At 39.7% G+C, this 23,367-nt stretch overlaps 1 protein-coding gene across 9 annotated transcripts in view; it reads left to right on the forward strand.

Moving 5' to 3' along the window:
• Positions 1 to 23,367, forward strand: part of MSRA (methionine sulfoxide reductase A) — a 449,168-nt gene that overhangs the window by 316,564 nt on the left and 109,237 nt on the right. The window lies entirely within an intron of this gene.

Here is a 23,367-nt window from a genome sequence, read left to right on the forward strand (position 1 = left end):
AGCTGGAGGATGGACTAAATGACATTGTAAGTGTTCCCACCCCCCACCTGCCATCATAATAGCTAGGATTCCATGAAAGAAAGAAGACTAGGGTGAAATTTGATTTTAAGGTATTCTCAAACCAGCCATTCATGTAAATGATTGAAACTTTCATTGATCAAATTATCACTTCACTTGGCATTTCATCAAATGCCTAATGTTTTTGAGTATTTTGACAGATGGCTAGAGCTGAAGACCAAGCATTTAATGAAATGTCTAAAATTTCTCATTGAATTAAACAGCAAAAAGAATATACTGGACCAAATTCATCCTTGGTGTAATTCCATAAGAGCTAATAGAATTACACCAGGGATGAATTTTATGTTTTCTTATATACTCTCCTATTCAGCATAGGAGGGCATCCATCAATCAATTAGAGCAGATGCCCTGTTGTTTGGTATCACTACCTGTCTATTGGAGCAACTGAAGCTTGAGTGACATTGGTTGTCTTCCTGCTTCTTTTGGAAGAATTTACACCAGTTGGTTTTACACTTCTTCTACTCAGAGCAGTTATATGTGATAAATCATTGACAGCTAGAGGGAGATTATTGATGAGTATCATTTCACACAGACAGTCTTCTAAAGATTCAAATCATGTATTGTGACTGGGAGAAGGTTGTTCACGTTGGTCTTGGCAGAAGGTGGCTGTTTACAGGTTTCTTAGGATGTAGAAGATTGTTTTTAATAAGGCTTCTAAATTTCAGTAGTTGCATAAGCATCTGATAACTCCTCTTCAGAAGTTCAAGTATCAGAGATGAAAATATTTGTCCCATCTTTGCATCAATACTGAAGTGAACAGCGGTGGTTACTCAACGTTCAAAAATAGTTTTGTGAAAATGAGTGAACTTGATCCCCCAAATGCTGCTTTTTTTATTTTATTTTGCCATTTATCTTTGATATAAATATCTCCTTTATAGCTATGTTTGTGCATTCCACAGATATTTGAGTCTGTGGATGACAAGGCTTACAATGAACAATCCTTAATTCTTCTCATATTACCCTGACCAGCAGAAAACTTGGCTTCATTGTCACTTCCAGAATATATGGTCGCCTTCCAGTAAAAAGATAACTAGCAACTGGTATAGCACTCCTAGTTGCACTTCTACATGACTGTGGGAGCAGGATAAAACCTTTAATTGGATGAACCTGGCATATCATGATGCATTTGTATGAGTCTCCTGGAATTGACTTCATAGCAATAAGATAAACATGTCCGTGAGATGACTAATCCTGGCTGAATAAGACCACACTTGTGCTTTGTTGGTTTCATCTATGCTGAAATTCTATCCACAAGAATTTGACAACTTCCAGACTTCCTTGTGAGATGTATATTTTTTCACCAATTATTTTGGCATTTCGTCATCACATGACCAGCAGCTACGTGAGCTTCATTAAGGATATCACATGTATCTTCATTGCTCACAAAATGCACTACAGTCATCATCCATCTGATTTACACTTCTTAATAAGCTTCCCTACATCACTACACTGTAGGATCTCACATGTGGGGAAAAAACTTTTTTTATTACTATAAAGTTGATTTTACTCTGAAACCAGGCTTAAACAGTAGGGTCAGTTGTACCTTAAAGGCACTGAGGACAATATGGAGGTCCAGGAAGAGCATTGGAAGTCATCAAAATGCTTCTCAGAGCTTACTGGAACACAGGTAGAGTTGCTACATCCCTGGATTGGGTGCAGCATGCATTGCATATGGATTCTGTTCCACTGACTGCAGACTGCAAATGTTGCTTGCTCTCAGGCAGGCTGCACATAGGGAGATTGCTGTTTGGCCCTTCCCCCAGGTACACACACTGTGCATCTACCTAAGGGCCAGGCCCTTTACTTAGCCCTTTGTGAGTATTCAGTCACTTTTATATCCCATTATTGTTATGCATTTGGACTAGTGATTATGAAGAATATTAAACCGTACCTTCTCTTTTTGCAATCATCCGCTTAGGTTGAAGGTCACTGAGGTTGGCAAAGATGCCTTTTAATTTTATTGCATTGTGAACATGTCCCCAGCCACTGCATCAAGCTAACACTTGAACAGAGCATTAAACCATTTTTAGAAACTAGACCTTGTATAAATGAATGTAAATATCAAATAAACTTACCTTAAGAATATGTGTTTCTGATGGAACTTTATTCCTCCCTTGCTCTTTACACATTTCAACTTATGAAAAGATTCCAACTCCATTATACAAACGTCGTGCTTTTATACATTTTAGGCAGATGATTATTAAGTTAGTCTTCAAGTTAAAGTTCCATGATTGACCCCGGGAGTGAAATTATGAGCATTAAGACATGCATTAACATTGACAGAAACTAGATGCCCCTCATATGTAATCTGTCAAACCATGTGTTCTGTAGTGCTAGGCCAGTCATGTGGACCATCCTGATTCGCTTCTAGTTGATTATTTTAGATTTCCTTCCCTTGGTTATACATTTGTTATATCAGAGTTTACAATTTTCATAAGCATATTAAATGCCACGAACATAAATTCAATAATTGAATTCATGATTGTTTACAGAGTGCCATAAGTGAGCATGGTGCTTTACAGATAGACACAGTTCCTACTCCCAGTGAGCTTTGTTTAAGTTCAGCATTATATAACTAGTGGCGATGAGAGAAAATAGAGGAGTCTGAGATAAAGAAAGGTAAGGGTTACAACAACTTAGGATCTTATAACTCGCTTTTATTTAATTCAATTTGGGTTAAATCTTCAAAACCTTGACTCCTTACCCAAAACCTGATTCAAGCAAACTCCCATTACTGGAGTAAAGTAAAAAGTAAGACAGGATCTGAGGATTTAGCTGCCCTCTTTTTCCATTTAAAAAAGTTAAATTTTATTATTGTATAAGTACAGTGGCTTTTAAATCATAGCCTGCCTTGTTAGGGATGAGATGAGGACATGTGGAAGAATTCTTCCCAAGAGGCATTTTCTGGTGGACCTCCTGCCATTTCTACTCTTTTTTTTTTTTTTTTTTTTAAAGCTTTTTTAGCCTGGGAGAAGCCTCAAATGCAGCAATGCTAAAAAATGAAACCGAAGTTTTGGGTTTTTTCAATTGTTTAAACATATGTGAATGTGCTTGATGGTGAAACTGCAGAACTAGGGTGACCAGACAGCAAGTGTGAAAAATCGGGACGGGGATGGGGCGTAATAGGAGCCTATATAAGAAAAAGACCCCAAAATCAGGACTGTCCCTATAAAATCGGGACATCTGGTCACCCTGTTCAGAACAACTCTTACTCGATCCAAACTAGTTTGTTTATTCCTAATGCTACATTGTTATTCAAACAGGTGTTTATTGTCCAAACCTCAGTTTTTGTGTTTGTGACAAAAATGGGGCACAAACCGTGCACAAAAAAATCAAGCAACTGCCCATGGAATTTGTTCCATTATTTACCCAGCCTTAAAATATAAAACCAAAACATCTGGTTCTGCATTCGTTGCATGCCCAAAACTTCTAGTAAGTTCAGTGGGAGTTTCGGGCACACAGGAAATTCAGAGTTGGACCCATATGGTTTGATCCTGGTAGATGCTAAATGCTTTCTGGGAGGTGGTCAGCATTGCCAACTCTTAAATGTGCTCAGCACTTTGCAGGATCAGGCCCATAGTCAAAATCTCCAATCTTTGCTCTAACATTTGTCCATCTACCTCAGTACTGGTCATGGTTTGTGTGATAGTGTAGATCACCGTAGAAGTTTTCTCTTTTACGTCCATGGGATCATTCTGGTATGTGCAGTCTTTAATATACAGTGTAATATGTGGGGAAATCGTTATTTAAAAAATATAAACCAAAAAAGGAGAAAGAGGGAGGGAAAAAGAGTACCCAGAAGAGCAATGTGAAGTTTGACAGCTGCCTGTTTTTCACTGATGGAGTAAAAAATGTATAAAACCAGCACCAAAGAGAGCACGAATTTCAAACCAGCAAGGTTAATTTGTGTCTGAGTCTCAGAGTTAGGCTGGGATGCAGTGTCCACATCCACTTCATGAGTATTGTTTATTAATCATGTTTACTTTAGTATGGTAGTGCCTAAGGATCAACCAAGAATGAGTGCAAAGCATGGTACAAACATAGAGTAGGACAGTGGTTCTCAACCAGGGGTATATGTACCTCTGGGGGTATGCAGAGGTCTTCCAGGGGGTACATCAGCTCATCTAGATATTTGCCTAGTTTTACAATAGGCTTTATTAAAAGCACTAGCGAAGGCAGTACAAACTAAAATTTCATACAATGACTTGTTTATACTGCTCTATATACCATACATTGAAACGTAAGTACAATATTTATATTCCAATCGATTTATTTTATAATGATATGGTAAAAATGAGAAAGTCAGGAATTTTTCAGTCATAGTGTGCTGTGACACTTTTTAGTATTTTTATGTCTGATTTTGTAAGCCAGTAGTTTTTAAGTGAAGTGAAACTTGGGGTACCAAGACAAATCAGACTCCTGAAAGGGGTAGAGTAGTCTGGGAAGGTTGAGGACCACTGGAGTAGGAGACACTCCCTGCCCTAAGGAGCTTACGTTCTAAGTAGACAAGGCAGACATGGAGTGGGGAACGGGTATAACACACCAGCAGAATGAACAATGGGACCATGATCTTTGTGGGGGAGGGGTTAAGCTAAATGGAAAGGACAGGGAGAGGGGGGACAGGCTGGGGCGAAGAGGGTAAGAGGTGCAGATGTGGAGAGAAACTCAGGTAAAGGGATTGTGAAGGAGGAGGAGAGAGAGGGTTGACACAAACAGCCAATCAGCACAGGGCAGAGAAAGTCCGGTCAAAATGTAGAAAGATCTCTGAATGCCCGAAAGTCCTGGCTTTGGCTGCTGTCTGCAATAGCTCCTACTGCCTGGAGTCTCTGGTGCTCTAGAACTGTAGCTAGTAATTATGTTGTATATTTCTGGGCTCCAAGCTGAATAGTGACATACCAGCCAATAGTTTACTGGTACCTGAAGTCATATGTAACAATGCGATTGGGCAGGAATCAGGACTCATCGTAAATTTACAGCTTTCTATTGTGAGTATGTAGCAAAATCAATTCTTCTCTGTCTTTGTATCTCCCTCTAATTTTGTTCTCCTGCTTTCTGTCCCATTTTCCCCCAAGACTTTCTCTTTGCTCTAATGGTTCCAACCTCCAGAGAAAATAAATGATACTTTTTAAAAAAATCTGATTTTTTAAATATTTAAATTAAGAAGAGGTTTATTTTTTAAAATAAATATTTTTTAAAATAAACCTATTTAAAGTTAAGTTTGAAATTGACAAGCTATGTTAAGGCCTACACTTGCTATAACCTACTACAGTCGTTGAAATTTAATAATGAAAATAATATTAAGCAGTGCATATTTGCTGCCAAGTTTTAAAGCAAGTCAAACCACTGAACTGTTGGAAGTCACAGGCTAAGCACCTGGAGCCAGTTTGCTAAAATGCTAAGCCAGCTTTGGTAGTGGTGGCTTTTTCTGCAGGTGCAGAGAGAATATTTTCTTCATTTCAGTTTGTTCAACTAGTTCAGTTCAATGACTAGTTTATTTAAAGTAAAGAAACTAATTGAGAGCTGAAAAAGCAGGAGAACTTGTTTGCCTTTTCAAAGGACAGACCCTTGGGGCACTCCACTTGATATCGGCTGCCAACTAGACCTCAAGCCTTTGATCACTACCTGTTGAGCCCGACGATCTAGCCAGCTTTCTATCCACCTTATAGTCCATTCATCCAATCCATACTTTTTTAACTTGCTGGCAAAGATACTGTGGGAGACCATATCAAAAGCTTTGCTAAAATCAAGATATATCACGTCCACCGCTTTACCCATATCCACAATCAGATTGGTCAGGCATGACTTCCCATTGGTGAGTCCATGCTGTTGTTCCTGATCACCTTCCTCTCCTCCAAGTGCTTCAAAATGGTTTCCTTGAGGACCTGCTCCATGATTTTTCCAGGGACTGAGGTGAGGCTGACCGGTCTATATTTCCCTGGATTCTCCTCCTTCCCTTTTTTAAAGATGGGCACTATATTTGCCTTCTTCCAATCTTCGAGGACCTCCCCCAATCCCCCTGAGTTTTCAAAGATAATGGCCAATGGCTCTGCAATCACATCAGCCTACACCCTCAGCACCCTTGGATGCATTAGATCCAGCCCCAGGGACTTGTGTATGTCCAGCTTTTCTAAATAGTCCTTAACCTGTTCTTTCACCACTGAGGGCTTCTCACCTCCTCTCCATACTTGCTGCCCAGTGCAGCAGCCTGGGAGCTGACCTTGTCTGTGAAGACCAAGGCAAAAAAAGTATTGAGTACTTCAGCTTTTTCCATATCATCTGTCTCTAGATTGCCTCCCCCATTCAGTAAGGGTCCCACACTTTCCCTGATCATCTTCTTGTTGCTAACATACCTGTAGAAACCCTTCTTGTTACCCTTCACATCCTTTGCTAGTTGCAACTCCAATTGTGCTTGGTCTTCCTGATTAAACTCCTGCATGCTAGAGTAATATCTTTATACTTCTCCCTAGTCATCTGTCCAAGTTTCCACTTCTTATAAGCTTCCTTTTTGTGTTTAAGCTCACAGAAGATTTCTCTGTTAAGACAAGCTGGTCGCCTGACATATTTGCTAATGGTACCCGGCTGAAGTGCATGGTGGATACTGGTGCTGAAGTCAATGTTCTCCCCTCTGGTTAAGTTCACAGTCTGGACATTTGTCTGACTGCAGTTGTTTTAAAGGCTTGGAATTTGTGTGCTTTGCAGAGTGTGAGTGAAGTTGTGTGCTCTGTGCTCTACAAAGGCATAGCCTTGACTAGAAAGTTCTACACTGTTAAAGACACTGCTGCAAATGCTGTTCCATTATTATCCTATGATCTGTGCTTACAGCGTGGTATTATGCATGAACTCATGTAGGATACCTCCGGTGCAGTTATGTTGCCTAGAATAGAAGGGGATACCCAATGTATCATTCAGAGACAGCATGATTGATTTAATGGTGATGGTGTTCTGTCCATGGGATATGCATACATTCTGTGATTGGATTTGAACGTCAAGCCTTTTGCACCGCCCATAGATCATACCCCTTGTGCAATTATGGACAAGATCTTGAGGAGAACTGCAGTGCCTGAGAGATAATGTTATTGTTCAGAAGATAGAAGGGCCTGTGGATTGGAGTTGGTGACATTCGGACTGTGTGCAGATTTTAGGCCACTCAATAAACATGTGAAAGACAAGCAGTTTCAATTGCCAGTCTTCAATGAGGTAACATGCCGGGTATGTGGATCCTGGATTTTCTCTGTGTTGGATCACCAATCCAGTTACTGGCAAATATTTGTTGCTGACAGTTTGCAGCTGTTATTGACTTTCAGCATGCCATTGGGGAGGTATCCACGATCAATAGCTCCCTTTTGCTTTAGTCTTTGCCCCTGAAGTAATTCAGAGAGTGGCCTTTCAGCTCCTTGATAATATCCAGGGTGCATATTGCTATTTGGATGATATTCTCATCTTTGCAAAGACTCTTCCTGAAAATAATACTATTCTAGACCAGGTGCTAACCCTGCTCCAACATAAAGTTGAATGGCATAAGGTTGAATGTGGCCAAGTGCAGTTTTGCAAAAGATGCTGTAGAGTTTCTAGGACATTGTCCATCAGCTGATGGTGTGAAACTGACACGTGAACTGATACAGGCTTATGCTTTGCTACTATTACCCACTGATCATAGCAGTTTACATTCAGTCACTGGCCCAGCTCAATACACAGGTGACCATGCGCTGCCCCATTTTAGTACCTTTGCCAAGCTGCTGTGGGATTTAACCCAGGGCCAGGGACAGTTGGTTTGGAATAAAGAAAGAAAACAGACTATTGAAACCCTGTGTCAAGCTCTCTGATAGATCCAATCTCGTGTTTATTTTGATCCAAGCATGCCTGTAGTGATTCACACTGATGTATGCAAAGAGGATCAGGAAGAAGTTCCGCTCCAGGAGGGATGGCCGGTTATATGTGTATACTATACTCTTATCCCAATGGAAGCAAAATATTCCTGGACTGAGCTAGTCATTGGTGATGGATTTTGATATTGTATACTTCAAAGTATACTTAGTGGGAGGACATTTTTACCTTAGAAACTGATCATTTGCCTATTCTGGGCCTCTGTTGCAAGGCTATTGACCTACAGCAGTGGATTATTCAGTTGTAACAGAAGGACTTTAATTTGGTACATCTCAAAGGAAGACATAATTTGCTTGCCGATGCTCTTTCAAGAAATTCTGCTGGGTTGGCACCCTCAAATGCAGAAATGGCAGAATGCACCATATGCTTTTTACTGAAAGTTATGCTAGTTAACTTGAGGCAAACCACTGACACCACTCTTCAAGATCTGAACTGTGCAAGGTGATAGTACAAGCAGATCGGATAGACTCAGTCCTTAAGAGAACACTGTCTACATTCTACAAAATTTGTTCCATGCTCATGGTGAAGACGTGCTATTTGACATATCGTATGCAGAGGAGCCCTGGTGACAGTCCCAGCAGCAGTGTGACAAGCAGTCTTGGATGTGGCTCATGAAGGACATTTGGGAGTTAAGACAGTGAAGGAACTTCTGTGTAGTTATGTTTGGTGGCCAGGGCTGCACCCAAACATTGACTATTGTGTAAAGGCATACTCAGCCTCTACAGTGCATAGAACTAGTGCTCTTCTGGCCTTGGAAACCAGTAGTCCCTTGGAAACCCCTCAACTGCACTGTGTGGTTACACACTGTTGACTGATATAGACCACTACTCATGGTACCCCTTTGCATTCATAATTTCACAAGGCACCTCAAAGGAGCTCATTTCTTGCCGAACGACTTTAATTGCAGGGTTTGGCCTACCAGAGAGCCTTGTTTCTAATAATGGGACATCGTCTGTATCAAAAAGTTTGAAGGCTTTCTGACAAATATTGATACACTACATTATAAATCTGCTGTGTACCATCCACAAGGAAATGAGATAGTGAAGAAATTGCATGGGGCTTTTAAGAAGTGTGTACCTCGCATACTGGAAGAACGTTGCGATACAACCTTCCCTATTGCTTGAGTCATGCTTTATATGCTATTCAGAATACACCTCATGAAAGTACTGGAGAAACCCTGTTCTGATGGCTCTTCAGCTGACCTATGAGGACCAAATTGTTTATGCTGTTGGAAAAAGTTCATCCTATCACTTCATCATCCTTAAACATGACTAATGAGACTAGGAAGTATGCAAGTTTCAACAAAGGTATTCATGCAAGACTCCATGCATTCTATCCTGGACAAAAGATGAGGGTCTGTAAGTGTTTTTGATACTTGGGACATGATCTTGTGGGTTGCAAGGTACAGAGCATGGAGGGTGCATTTAGAACATGGAGAATGTGTTGATAATGAGCAAAATCTACTGCCTACTGAAAGAAGGATAGAGAGAAAGAGGAAACTTTCTGCTTATGACGATGTCATTTGGCCAGTTGAGGAAGTTTTGCATCCACTCTCTGTGCTGAATCAGAGCTATAACCTACTGCTCCCGCAAGGCACTCCTGAACTTTTGGGTAGAAAAGAAGGAAATTGTGATGACTAGTGTGTGTGCATATCCCTTCCTGATTCCTGCTCCCTCTTCCTGTTTGTTTCGTGGTTCCTGCTCCCTGAACTCAGCGTGTGTGTGCATGTGTAACCCACACACCTCCTGTGTGTGGTGCTCTGTCCCATCTAGTGGCACTGAGACCACTTAGAGAGAAGAGAGATTCATGAGTCTGCTTTACAGCCTTTGCTAACATATGGCTTTTAGCTCATGCAGTAGAGGTCATGCATTTGGCTCCAGAGATCCCAGGTTTGATCCTGCCTGCTGACGACAGGGGTCTGTCAGTGTTACACATGCATAGTATGGGGTATGTGCAGCTACTCAGGGCCTGCTGCTACATACCTGCTGTTTGGGCTATTGCTGTCCTAACTGGCTCATGGTTAGTATATGTTTTGATTGACAATCTGCCCGCGTGTCTTGCTTCATTTTTGTTTTGTTCTGGGGATTGCTGTTCTAGGATGTAACAAAACTGAGGCAAAGTATTTGTTTGGACATTGGCCATACCTAGATTATCTTTAATGTCCACCCTGTTCTCAACACTTGGAGGTCCCACCTCTTCTTTTCTTGTTTTCTTTTTACTTACATGGCTAAAGAACCTTTTATTACTGATTTTAATTTCCTTTGCAAGGTCCAGCTCTGGTTGGCTTTCGGTGGTTCTCACTCTTTCCCTACACTTTATGATCTCAAGAGGTAGGTTTTCCTGCTGATCCATTCCTTTTTCCATTCCTGATAGCCTTTCTGCTTTCTCTTAATAACCTGTTTGAGATGATTGTTCGTCCAGTTTGGTCTGCAACCCTTCCCTATGAATTTTTTCCCCTTGCTTGGAATGCAGGCTCCAGATAGTTTCTGCAACTTTGACTTTAAGTAACTCCTCCACATTCAGATCCTTGAGTTCTTCAGTGCAGTCAACTTACCTAACTAAATCCCTTCCCTCTCCTGCGCTTTCACCTCCTCCTAACTGCCTCAATGATTCTTAGTCCAAGTCTACTCTCCTAGGTCCCTATCTCTCTTAGTGTCTCCCCCACCTACAACTCCCAGTCCCATCCTCACATCATTTCTCTCCTCGGCTTCCAGTCTCTCTGCTCAGCCAGTCACAGTATCCTCTGGTTGCAGATCAAGTTTCCTGTCCCAGTGTCCTACCTGTCTCCCAGTCTCCTTGTCTAGCCAGTTCCAGCTCTACCACACCGTGACTCCTAATCCCTCTCTGCCAGCTTCCAGTCCCATTCTCCCTATCCCAGGTTCCTCGTCTCAAGCTTGCTCAGTGTGGCTGGAATCCTTGAGGAGTTTAGCTGCTAAAATCTAAGAAGTCTCTGCTGAGCATGTGCAAACTTCAGTTTTTGAAAGCCACACAACTTGGCCAAATTTGGGCAGAGTGGCACATCCTTGACACAAAAGTCACCCCCCTGCCTAATTTCAAATCCCTGCTCCAAGGCAGGGGAGGAGGGGGCTAGAGCTCTTCAAAGAACGGGTACAAAAACTTTTTAATATGGACAAAACAATGTATATTCCCCTAGTCTCAGAAACAGCTAAATCATTTTTGCTAAAATAAAAAATCAACTTGAGGCTGGCACTTGGCATGGAAAATTTCAACCCAAATGGTTCAAGTTTTGACAAAGTTATGAGCAACTGAATGCAGGGTCTTATAATTAGAAGTGTCAGACAACTTGAATAGGTGGGACTTTTAGCCCCATCTAAAATATATATGCACACACTTAACATTGGTTATCTCATGTTAATCTTTGTGAAATAATTTCTTTATTGTTTCAATTGGTTAATTGTATCTTGGGTGATTTTTTTCCTCCAAACTTCTTGTCATTATATATATAAAATACACAAATAGCTACTTTATGTATTAACAGTCATAGCAAATAGATTTCCACATTATTACATGGCATTTTAATATAGCAAGGAGGGAAAAACTGCCGTAATAGATTTATATACTCGAAGTACAGGTTTCAGAGGAGCAGCCGTGTTAGGCTGTATCCGCAGAAAGAACAGGAGTACTTGTGGCACCTTAGAGACTAACCAATTTATTAGAGCATAAGCTTTCGTGGGCCACCGTAGTGAATTTAGTGTGGTGACCAAGGCAAAACCTTGTTTATTTTATTGCCCTCTAGTGGTCTTGTAATGTGCCTTCAATACAGTTAAATACAGTAGTCATCTCTGTGCATAGTGCAAAGAATCCAGTTTTCTTTGTCATTTTACTTTGCTAAAGTTGATTTATTTCTCAGCCTCTCTGAATGACCTGGAGCACTGCTTAACCATGAAATAAAGCTAAATGATTCTATTGCTGCATGTGAGTGAGGAAGACGATAAAGGATTAAAGTTAAATTTTCATTCCTGTATTCTTTTTCTTCTTTCACTATGGAAGAGGGGGGAGGGTGTGTGTGTGTGTGTAAACATGGTTTATCAAATGTATTTCATGCTGTATACTTGGGTATAATAGCCTACAATCTAATAATATATGAACTACGAACATATGCAGCATTTTTAAAAATAATTATAAAGCAAAATTCGCTGCTGTTGCTCTATACAATTGTGAATTCATCACACATTCCAAACAAGGGAGGGGATAGCAAAATTTTTTTTCCATTTATCTGAGTGTTCTAGTTTAATCTGTGGGCCAGATCCTGTAGTTGGATCGGCAAAGACAAATCCCTTTCCTGTGTGGATTCAGATGCAGGATCAGGACTTTTGTAAAAAACCTCTGACCGTGATCACGAAGAGCTTAATCCTGCAAGGTACTGAGCATCCTCAGCCCCACTGACATCAGTAGAAGTCAAGGGCACTCAGCACTTTGCAGGATTGGCCCTTAGGAGTGATCAGAGATAGACTACATGTGAAGCCTCATTGCAGTCAATGGGATCCAGTCCTTATTTTGCAAATATAAGGAGCATAGATTTACTTGTTAATTTCAGAGAAAGGTAATCTTTGGAAATATTTGTCAAGAACATATTTTAAATATGGTGGATTCATTATTTATAGCACACTCCCTGGGGCTAGGACAAGGGGGGAATAATTCTTGTGTTGTTCAAGCGTTCACATTAATAACAATCCAGCTCCATTATGAATGTATTTAAAAATTACCCCCCAGGATAGACTAATTTTTAATGGTAAGGTTGGGGACAACCAAACACAACCCCATGTCAGTTATTTTCTTTATAGCTCTCAAAATGAAATATGGTTTCTTGATAATCTTAAAATTGGGTGCAATTTTGCCATAAAATGCCTATGTAATATAGTTTAACTTAATGCAGTACTGAATTGCTGTAATATCCTGGAAGGAGAGCGGGGGGGGAGGGAAGGGGAGAGAAAAAATGCTTTAGAGGGCATTTGTGAAATGCGGGCAGAATGCTGGCTTGGATTTCTGAAATAGATCAGGCATTCAGTTAGACTTTAGAGGAAAATCATAGCTTTCATTCTGTGGCGAGAGCTTCTGGAACTCAAGCACCTGTGCAAAAGAGATGAAAGCACACGCCTTTATATGTGTGTGTGTGTTTAGAACTTAAAAAAAAAATACAGCTTTGCACTTTAAAAATGACTCACTCCCTCTGGTGGGAACATTTAATTCTGAATGTGTGATGCCTCTCTTCCCTCCTCCTCTCCTATCCGCCCCCTCCCTCCATCGCATTCATCTTGGTGCATGTGACATCTGTTCCGTATGCTGCAGAGCAGCAGTTTGGTTACTATGGTAGCCAACCAAGGGAGCGCGCCTATTGGCTGCCGCCTGTGAGGAGGAAGAAAAGGCCTGCAGTGTCAGGGGTCATGTGCGTAGTGCCTGACTGCCACTGTTTTCAATCAGCTCTTAGTCCAGGATACATTAATGGAGTATGTCAAAAGGGGTAGAGTTCAGAAGGTCACTCTAACTGCCAGCTGCGTACACTGCTAGGGTGTCAGTGGGAGGACCTCAAGGTCAATGTCATTAGCTTTATCCTCAAGTGTGATGTGGATGAAGGACAATAATCAAGTGGAAAGCGAGAAGAGTGGCAGATTGTGTGTTTTGTTGAACTTCACTCCATATTTTCTTTTGTGTTGTTTCCGCTGCAAATTTGGTAGCAAATGGTCTTTTGCTTCTGCCATTCAAACAGAAAATACATGTGCCGGATTTACGATATTATAATTCAAGTCTATTTATAACACAATTTGTCATTAGAATTACCATGTCACTTTAAAAACAGGAGAGGATCATTCCATTTCAGAAACTACACCTGTACTGGATTTTTACTGTAAAGACAGTCCTCCTTTGATCTGTTCTATCTCTGAATTTCATTATGAGGCCTGAATTAACATCCTGCCACAATATCTGGGGCTGTTCCTCGTTCTGGTTTCTCCACTTCCAAATGAAAATGTCCTGATTCTCAGCTAGCTCATCTTATTTTTAGTCAGTCAAATAAAAAGTATAACGAGAACTTTTTCTTGTTAATTAATTTGTTATTCTTTGACTAATAGAGTAATAAAATGGTTTGAGTTTCTCCTTTGGGACAAACTCATATGCACTGACATTTACATTGCAATATCACTATTTACATCTCCACATCTAGCTGTGATGCATTGCATGTTGCATAACATTTCACAATCTTCTGAAGCAGTGTCATAATGGGGTGATATTCCAAGGGCCTGGGAATTATTTGGAAAAGTTCATATTCAGCAAGTTAGTCTTGCAGGACACAGGATCACCCTGGTAAAATTAATATAAGCTTGGAAAATATGAGAGGAGTGGTCACCATTGATTAATATCACTTGCATATCCTGTGTCTAATATAGCTAGCGGCTTATATGTCCCCTTCCTTCACCAAAGTCTCAGCGATCATATACATGGTTATGGTTTAGCATTCCTTTTGGAGACTAGGTTCTTGGTGTGTGACGGTGGGCCCTGTATTGGATGTAGTTTAGATAAATGAGGGCTGTTTTTTTGCAGTGCATGCGTGGATGAGTCCAGTTCATTCCCTGTTTTTCGTCTTCCTTCTGTCCCTTTAAATCTTTTCTTTGTCTTTGTCCTTCCATGCTCTTGGGAGCATAGGGCATCCACCAGTTTTCACCATTTATTTCAATCTTGTGCTGGTCTGTTCAAGCTTCCAAGTGTCATGTTGAGGGATTTGGCTTCTATCGCTATTATTCTACATAACGTTTGTCTAAATCACCCTGTTTTTCTCTTTTGGTATCCATTTTATCACTCCATGTGGAAGTTGTGTTGGTGGCATCCTTAATATATGTTCAGCATTGTCTTTTTGCCATGTTTGATGTGTGACGTTGGTATGCTCTACTTAGAATTTTGGATGTAGTAATAAACTTTTTCTTCAGTGGACTCTGAAAATCTTCGTATTCGTATCATCTTCTTTCCAAACAATTGTGATCTTTTTATCAATTGCTGTTGTGGATTTCCATGACTGTGCTCTGCAGAGTAGGACAGACATGATGCCAGTGTTAAAAATTCATATGTTTGTATCAGTGATGTTCGTGCTACTATTCCAAATCTTTGCAAGCTTATAAAGTTGTTTGCTGCTTTTGATATTCATTACTTGACAGGTAGCATGGTGTCACCATGATAGCAGATCACGCTTCCCAGATAAGTAAAATGACTTACTTTTTCTAGTGTCTCTCTGATGGTTACTCTGATGGTTGCATTTGGAATACTGATAGCCATATATTTGGTCTTTCTCTTGTTGATGAACAAACCAACTTGTTTTGTTGTGTTCTCCAAAAGCTTGATTTTTTTCTTCCATTAAGAGAAATAGTGCATTGCATTTCCATAAAATTTTATAATGTCATAATGTACTTTTTTTCAGCTTATGTAGTCAGTATTTTGTAGCTAAGAGTTTGGAGCTAGCTAGCTGCATTTTCCATCGTGTTTTTATCCAGCTATGGTTATATTCTGCAGCTTTTATTTTGCAATATTTTTATTTTAAACAAATTCACTGGAATTGTTTTGTAGCTGGTTAGGGCCCAGTCCCGAGAGGGACTGTCACATTCTGAGAGGTCTCAAATCCACTTCATTGTTAGTTGCTTTTAGGTATTGATGCCCACCTCTCTTGTTGACTTCACTGGAAATTAAGAGCACTCAATACTTTGTACTATCAGGTCCTTTATGGTAGCAATCACTGTTGTTCCACTCTGGAGAAAAGGAACCTATACCCTGATCATAGAAGAGGATGAGTCAGGAGAGAGGTTATAGCTGAGCACTTGATCAAAAAAGTGTTTGCAATCCCCTCGACAATAGGGGCTGCTAATAAACTGGCTGTGGTCAGTGTGGGCATGAGAAAAGGCTAAAGACCAAAATGTTCTGAGGTGTGGTTACAAAAACATATAGATTTAAGATTTACATAGGTTAGATTCCAAACTTTTTGGGCAGGGCTGGCTTTTCATTATATATTTGTAGAATGCCTAGCACACGGTGGCCCTGCTCCCTGATTGCAGGCTCCAGACTCCACACTCAGTACAAATATTTAACAGTAATAATTAATAGTAAAGCATGTTTTTCTTTAATTCATGATTGTGATCTATGTTAACCTGATAAGTATGTGCCTGTTCTAGATAGACTCTGTAAATATTGTTACTTTTTTTCTATGCTGCATGTACAATACACAGTTTTATGGTCCAGTTGGTTGGCAAGTTGGCTGGCCAACATGCTGCCCTCTCCTTTGTGCAGAATTCTGTTGTTACCAATGGCAATGTGGATTGATCAGTCTATAGTATGTTTATTGGCCAATGTATAAAGACAATAATATAAACATGAGATTAGCATGTAGCAATGGTATTTTACATTTAAGTCGTTATTCAGAAGAAGCCATCATGAATTTAATTTGCTCAATTAAAATAACCCATTTAAAATATTCCAATGCTAAGATTTAGTTAGTGGCACAAAAATTGAACACGAACACCACCAGCTTTCTCTCTCTTTTTCAAATGAGACTATGGTATTGTACAGGGTCTCAAGAGCTCCAAAATTCTGCCCATTGACTCAAAAAGTCCTGTTGGAAGTTAATGGACAGAAAGGAAAAACAAATCAAAGACAAAACATAGCTAGCATTGCAAACCTAAAATGCTGGATTCCTTTCTCGGTGACTGTGAGGAGCAGGTTGGGTTGTGATGTCAGTGTTACAATTTTATCACCTAGCCTGTTGTATGCCTGCCAATACTTCATGTTTTATGCTGACAGCAGGAAACAAAATACGAGAAAGATTACCAGGTAGCACATTGGGGTGTGGGGAAAGTCTTCTCCTTAAAAAGCTTTGAAATGTTTATTAGTGCCTGCTATTTAATATAATTGTATAAAAATCATACCAAGTGTTTTCTCACCCTTCCCAATTCCTAGCTTGGTAACTTGGATTCCAGCCTAAAAAGAAAAGACATTGATAAAATCATTCTTTATTGTGAGTATAAAATGCATGCCTGTAAGCAGGTGGCATTCCCACCATGCTCCTAACACATTTATGCACATGCTGGAGTGGGTCCAAAATTATCCCTTTCCTGAGGTTTCCTTTATTAAGTTAAATAATAATAAACATAACCTTCTTGGCAGACTTTGCTCCTGTGTTGGGCTATCTCTAGAGTTGCTTTTTGCAGGAACCCTCTCTGTCTCTAGTTCCCTCTGCCTCAATCCCTTTTACGTCCTGGGATAGAACTACTAGGACTTCTCTGGTCTTGCTGAAGGTGTGATTTAAATTACAGATCTATGTGGGGCTCCTGAAACTGACACCAGGGTCAGATAGCAGGAGAGTTCTGTATCTCTAGATAATATCCTAGAACCTGATACCCTATTACAATGCCCCGTTAAGGAGGGAGGTTAAAGAACAGGAAACCTGTTGTCTAACCTGTTCTTAAACGTCCAACAAACACATGTCAGGGATGTTCTAGGTATACTTAATTCTGCCTGAGCGTGGGCAGATGGATTGCCTTGGTACAGAGGAATGGACTAGATGACCTCTTAAGATCCATTCCAGCTGTACATTTCTGGGACCCTGTGATTTCTCTGACGTACTTATTTTTCTTGAAATCTTTTGAACTAGGCTTTCTTGAACATAGACTCCCAATAGTACCAAACTGTGAATTGGTTTTGTGATCTCAGCAAAGCCTACTAGGTATTGGAATGATATCTCTACTCTTGAGGGCTTGTATCTAGTGGTTAGGGCAGGAGTGAAGTGAACCTAAACTTCTGTTTCTCTTCCACTGTAATCTTAGTTAATTCACATAACTTCTCTGTGCCTTGGTTCACCTATCTGTAAAATGGTTGAGATTCTTAATAAAACCTACGCAAGGGTATTGTGAAGCTTACTGAATGAATATTTGAAATGGTTTGAGATTCTCAAATGATAAGTACAAGTATTTTTCTTATGAAGTTTGACCTATCTAACCCCATTTGTATTATTTCAGAAGGGGTGTGTAAAGGTGTGGTGCTACTGGTTTGCCCCATACTTTCCCCCAACTGGAGCAGCAGTAGGTTTCCTTTAACAGCCTTGGGCAAGAAGAAGCCCACACACACACTAACAAAACAGCACGTCTCCTTTTAATAATGTTTCAGGCCAGGAGCAATTATAAGGATCAGTTTGAAAGATCCTTGCCTCAGGACCCAGGCTTGGAGTTCCCAGATGTAAAATCCACAAAACATAGGGTTTTTTTCCTGGTTAGGCTGGTCTTCAGAAGCCTGAGAAAGAAACCATCACCTACTTCAGCTTGCATGGCTTCTATTCTCCTCTGTCTTGCTCAGCTTCCTGTTTAAATAAGCCAGCCCTAGGGCAGGCAGGGCCTCCCTGATTACAGGCCAGGCTGTCCCTTAAAGGGGTAGCACATTCCTTCACAAGGTACGTTATGTCATCATGATCCATCTTGTGGTATGCTTTTTCAATGCATTTATAAATTCAGTGGAAAAAGAAACCCATAAGTCTGCTCCTCTACACACAATGTCTTGGACCCTACATTACATCCACTTTGTGTCTTTCCGTTATTGACAGTGAATTTTGTAATTTTGTGTCCAGAGAATGATTTGATTGTTTATAGAATTGTGAAGAGCTAGGATCATTAGAGTCATACAGGTGACAGCCAGGAAAATTGCAGGTGACTGGCTGTCACCGTTGCCATAAAAATGCTTCAGCATTAACTAAAGTTACCTATGAATATCTGTTATACTGACCACAGAACTGTAAGAGCCTAATCATATTAATGAGAAGCAATGAAGAACAGAGAGAAGGTTTAATGCATCTCTCTTTGCACAGTAATCACATTGTTTGATGGCTTTCTTCTCTTTACTAAATATGGACTGACACATCTGTCAGTGCTTCACATCTTTTATCATTTCTATTCCCATTTTGATCCACGTCATGTACATTAACAACATTGGATCACTTAGGATATAAGAGACAGAGAGAGAGTCCCCAAAAGCTGAGAAACAAATCCAATCAAACACAAGTAAAATTTCAGTCAGTGTAGACACAGGTCATTGACTGGTGGTGTTGGGCACATGAAAAGAATTTGCTAATATTCTTGCAAATAAAACTTAGGTCATCCAATTAGAAAATAGAAACAATACCATGTGATTTAGGCAACCAGTCATATGGCAGGAATATGAAATAGTCATAGCAACCATCCAGTTTGCTAACAAATCAGAGATTGAAACTTGTTCACACAAATTATCTGTTGAATAAATGCAGCTAAAACACATTTGTAGGGAAAAAAAAGATCTGTTTATGAATAATTCATGAACAGAAGAAAGGGCTAATTTTATTGGGTAAATTGTTCACAAAGAATAATTGGATCAACTCTATCGACTGCCTTATCAGGGCGTAACACTGTAGCAGTAAATGTTCTTCTTTTGTCTGTTGTACAAATCCCCATTTCCAATTTTAGGGATGCGTCTGAACAAGGACCAAGGAACTGTTCAGCAGAATTAGAAACGAAGCACGAAACACTCCTTGTTCATACTTTCTGCTAAGTTACCAGTCTTCCATAAAATACCATCCTGTATTTCATCTGATCAGTAAGCAGCGTGGGTAACCACTGCATCATGCAGCCTGGTCAGATATGGAGACCTAGCTGGAACTATGGTCAGATTTTTGAATACTATTAGTTATATTTAGGGCTGTCAAGCAATTAAAAAAAATTAATCGTGATTAATCGCATGATTAATCACACTGTTAAACAATAATAGAATATCATTTATTTAAATATTTTTTCATGTTTTCTACATTTTCAAATATATTGATTTCAATTACAACACAGAATACAAAGTGTACAGTGCTCACTTTATATTTATTTTTTATTACAAATATTTGCACTGTATAAAACAAAAGAAATAGTATATTTCATTTCACCTAATACAAGTACTTCAGTGCAATCTCTTTATCATGAAAGTTGAACTTACAAATGTAGAATTATGTACAAAAAAATTGCATTCAAAATTAAAACAATGTAAAACTTTAGAACCTACAAGTCCACTCAGTCCTACTTCAGCCAGTCACTGAGACAAAAAAGTTTGGTTACAATTTGCAGGAGATAATCCTGCCCATGTCTGGTTTACAATGTCACCTGAAAATGAGAACAGGCATTTGCATGGCACTGTTGTAGCCGGCGTCGCAAGATATTTACGTGCAGATGCGCTAAAGATTCATATGTCCCTTCGTGCTTCAACCACCATTCCAGAAGACATACGTCCATGCTGATGACAGGTTCTGCTCGATAACTATCCAAAGCAGAGCGGACCGATGCATGTTCATTTTCATCATCTGAGTCAGATGCCACCAGCAGAAGGTTGATTTTTGGTGGTTCGGGTTCTGTAGTTTCTGCATCAGAGTGTTGCTCTTTTAAGACATCGGAAAGCATGCTCCACACCTCGTCCCTCTCAGATTTTGGAAGGCACTTCAGATTCTTGAACCTTGGGGCGAGTGTTGTATCTATCCTTAGAAATCTCACATTGGTACCTTCTTTGCGTTTTGTCAGATCTGCTGTGAAAGTGTTCTTAAAATGAATATGAGCTGAGTCATCATCTCAGACTGCTATAACATGAAATATATGGCAGAATGTAGGTAAAACAGAACAGGAGACATACAATTCTCCCCCAAGGAGTTCAGTCACAAATTTAATTAACGCATTATTTTTTTAACAAGCATCATCTGCATGGAAGCATGTCCTCTGGAATGGTGGCTGGAGCATGAAGGGGCATGTGAATGTTTAGCATATCTGGCACATAAATACCTTGCAACACCAGCTACAAAAGTGCCATGCGAACACCTGTTCTCACTTTCAGGTGCCATTGTAAATATGAAGCAGTCAGCAGTATCTCCCGTAAATGTAAACAAACTTGTTTGTCTTAGCAATTGGCTGAACAGGAAGTAGGATAGGACTGAGTGGACTTGTAGTCTCTAAAGTTTTACATTGTTTTGTTTTTGAGTGCAGTTATGTAATAGAAAAAAATCTACATTTGTAAGTTAAATTTTCACAATAAAGAGATTGCAGTACAGAACTTGTATGAGGTGAATTGAAAAATACTATTCTTTTTTTATCATTTTTACAGAGCAAATATTTGTAATCAAAAATAATATAAAGTGAGCACTGTACACTTTGTATTCTGTGTTGTAATAGAAATCAATGTATTTGAAAATGTAGGAAAAACATCCAAAAATATTTAATACATTTGAATTGGTATTCTGTTGTTTAACAGTGTGATTAATCACAATTAATATTTTTAATCGCACTTAATTGCATCAGTTAATTGTGATTGATTGACATCCCTAATTATATTACATTTTTTGAGCACAAAGCTAGGATTGCCAGCCGTCCCACGACTTTATCTGGGCTTTGGGATTTCCTCTGAACCGTGTCCAGTGTTTACTGTCCCCAAAATTAATATCTGGCAGGCAAAGTGTTGTCGTGTCGGAACATCCTGTCGTATGATGACATTTGTGCTATTACAATTTTTCAATTTGATGCAGTTCATTTTCAGGATGTCATATTACGTTGTGGACTTTAAGACCTTACATCATGATATTGTGATGCAGACAGCTTTGACCTGGGGAACAAACTTCAAAAGGTGGCATCTCTAACTGAGGTTGTTGTCTCGTGTGTGTGTGTGTGTATGTATTTATTTATATATATACACACTGCTAATTTTATTTCCCATTTAATAAAACAACATATATAGTTTTATTAAATGGGAAATAAAATTAGAGTACCTATTTAGATCTAGAAGTTGTATATCTCTTAGAAAAATACATGCAAACATTTGTAGATAAAATATCCACCAATTGAAATAAATTGGATTACCCTGTGCTTAAAGTTAAACATGTCTTGAAAAGTTTGTTGCATTGGAAATTAAGAGAGACCTTGTGAAAACAGGCCCTTGTCCTGTCGGCCAACAAATCTGGATGTTGTCAGACCAAGAGAAGGTCTGATGAGATGAGAATCAAGGATCCTTTCCTCAAAACATATTAGCACTAGTCTCCTCTCATTTAAACTGAGAGGCTTTTAGGTCAGCTCTGCAGCTGATTACATGATCATCTGCTGCCATACTACATCAAAAGAGATGTGGTTTCTCAGGTAGCCATCACCCATTCCATTTAAGGTTTTATAGATCAAAATGGGACTTCTAAATTTTGCATAAAATCAGTAGGAAGCCAGTGCAGACAATACAGCACAGATATGTTGATGTACCATTTTCTAAATGGGCAGGTACAGTCTACCCTAGCTGAAGTTTCTGAATTGTCTTGTATAATCCCAAACAGAGCACATTGCACTAATTCAATCCCAAGGTGATAAAGACTTCCAGAATTGTGATTAGAATTGTGCATCTGAAAAGAAAGGTTGGAAGGTTCTTGACACGTGCAGATGGAGTGGGGGGGAACCCCACATTCTTGACCACTGCCAGATACAGGGATCATCTTTGACAGCAAAAAGTTAATACAGGGCAACTGGCAAATTAATACAAGGCTATTGGCAAATTAATTCAGGGACACTGTTAAAGCTCCTTAGTGGTATTTAAAATCAGAACTAGGGCAAAGGGTAGTGTAGGCAGGGCCAGATTTATACCTTATGGACCCCTAGGCACAGCATCTTCAGCACTACCTATAGGTGACCTTCGTGTTGCACACAGTTTTAGAGAGGTAAGGTGCCCCTAGAACACAGGTGCCCCTAGGCATGTACCTATTGTGCCTAGTTGGAAATACAGCCCTGAGTGCAGGACGTTCCACTCTTATCCATTGGCAGATGGAAAGATATCCCCAGGACTCTAAGCTGTACTACCCAATTTCTCTGCTCCATCTCTTCTCATCCTTTTTAACTCTCCCTTCTGTGATTTAGAAACAATAAAGCATACTAAAGGAGCTGGAACTCAGGCTCTTAAGATTTCCTAAAGGCTGGAAATATTGCAAGATATCAAAGAAGTTAAAATTAAGCTAACGAAGAGAGTTAAGGGGAAGCAGTCATTCTGGTTCGGAGGCCCATAGTGTTATCTCCTTTTTTAGATCTAAAAGGGAAAAGGAGTACTTGTGGCACCTTAGAGACTAACAAATTTATTTGAGCATAAGCTTTTGTGAGCTACAGCTCACTTCATCGGATGCATTCCTTTACCTTCAGTCCTTTTGGTATGATGTCCATCTGTTTGCATTTGGAAAGGAAGATGATGTCTGTCTATATCTGTATGAGTTTTTTCGTGAAGTTGATAGATTTCCACTCCATACGGCTAAATTCAGTGCCTTGCATAATGACAGGTTTCAGAGTAGCAGCTGTGTTAGTCTGTATTCGCAAAAAGAAAAGGAGGACTTGTGGCACCTTAGAGACT

The sequence above is a fragment of the Lepidochelys kempii genome, chromosome 3 (genome assembly GCF_965140265.1).
Source record: "Lepidochelys kempii isolate rLepKem1 chromosome 3, rLepKem1.hap2, whole genome shotgun sequence".
NCBI classification, from domain to species: domain Eukaryota; kingdom Metazoa; phylum Chordata; order Testudines; family Cheloniidae; genus Lepidochelys; species Lepidochelys kempii.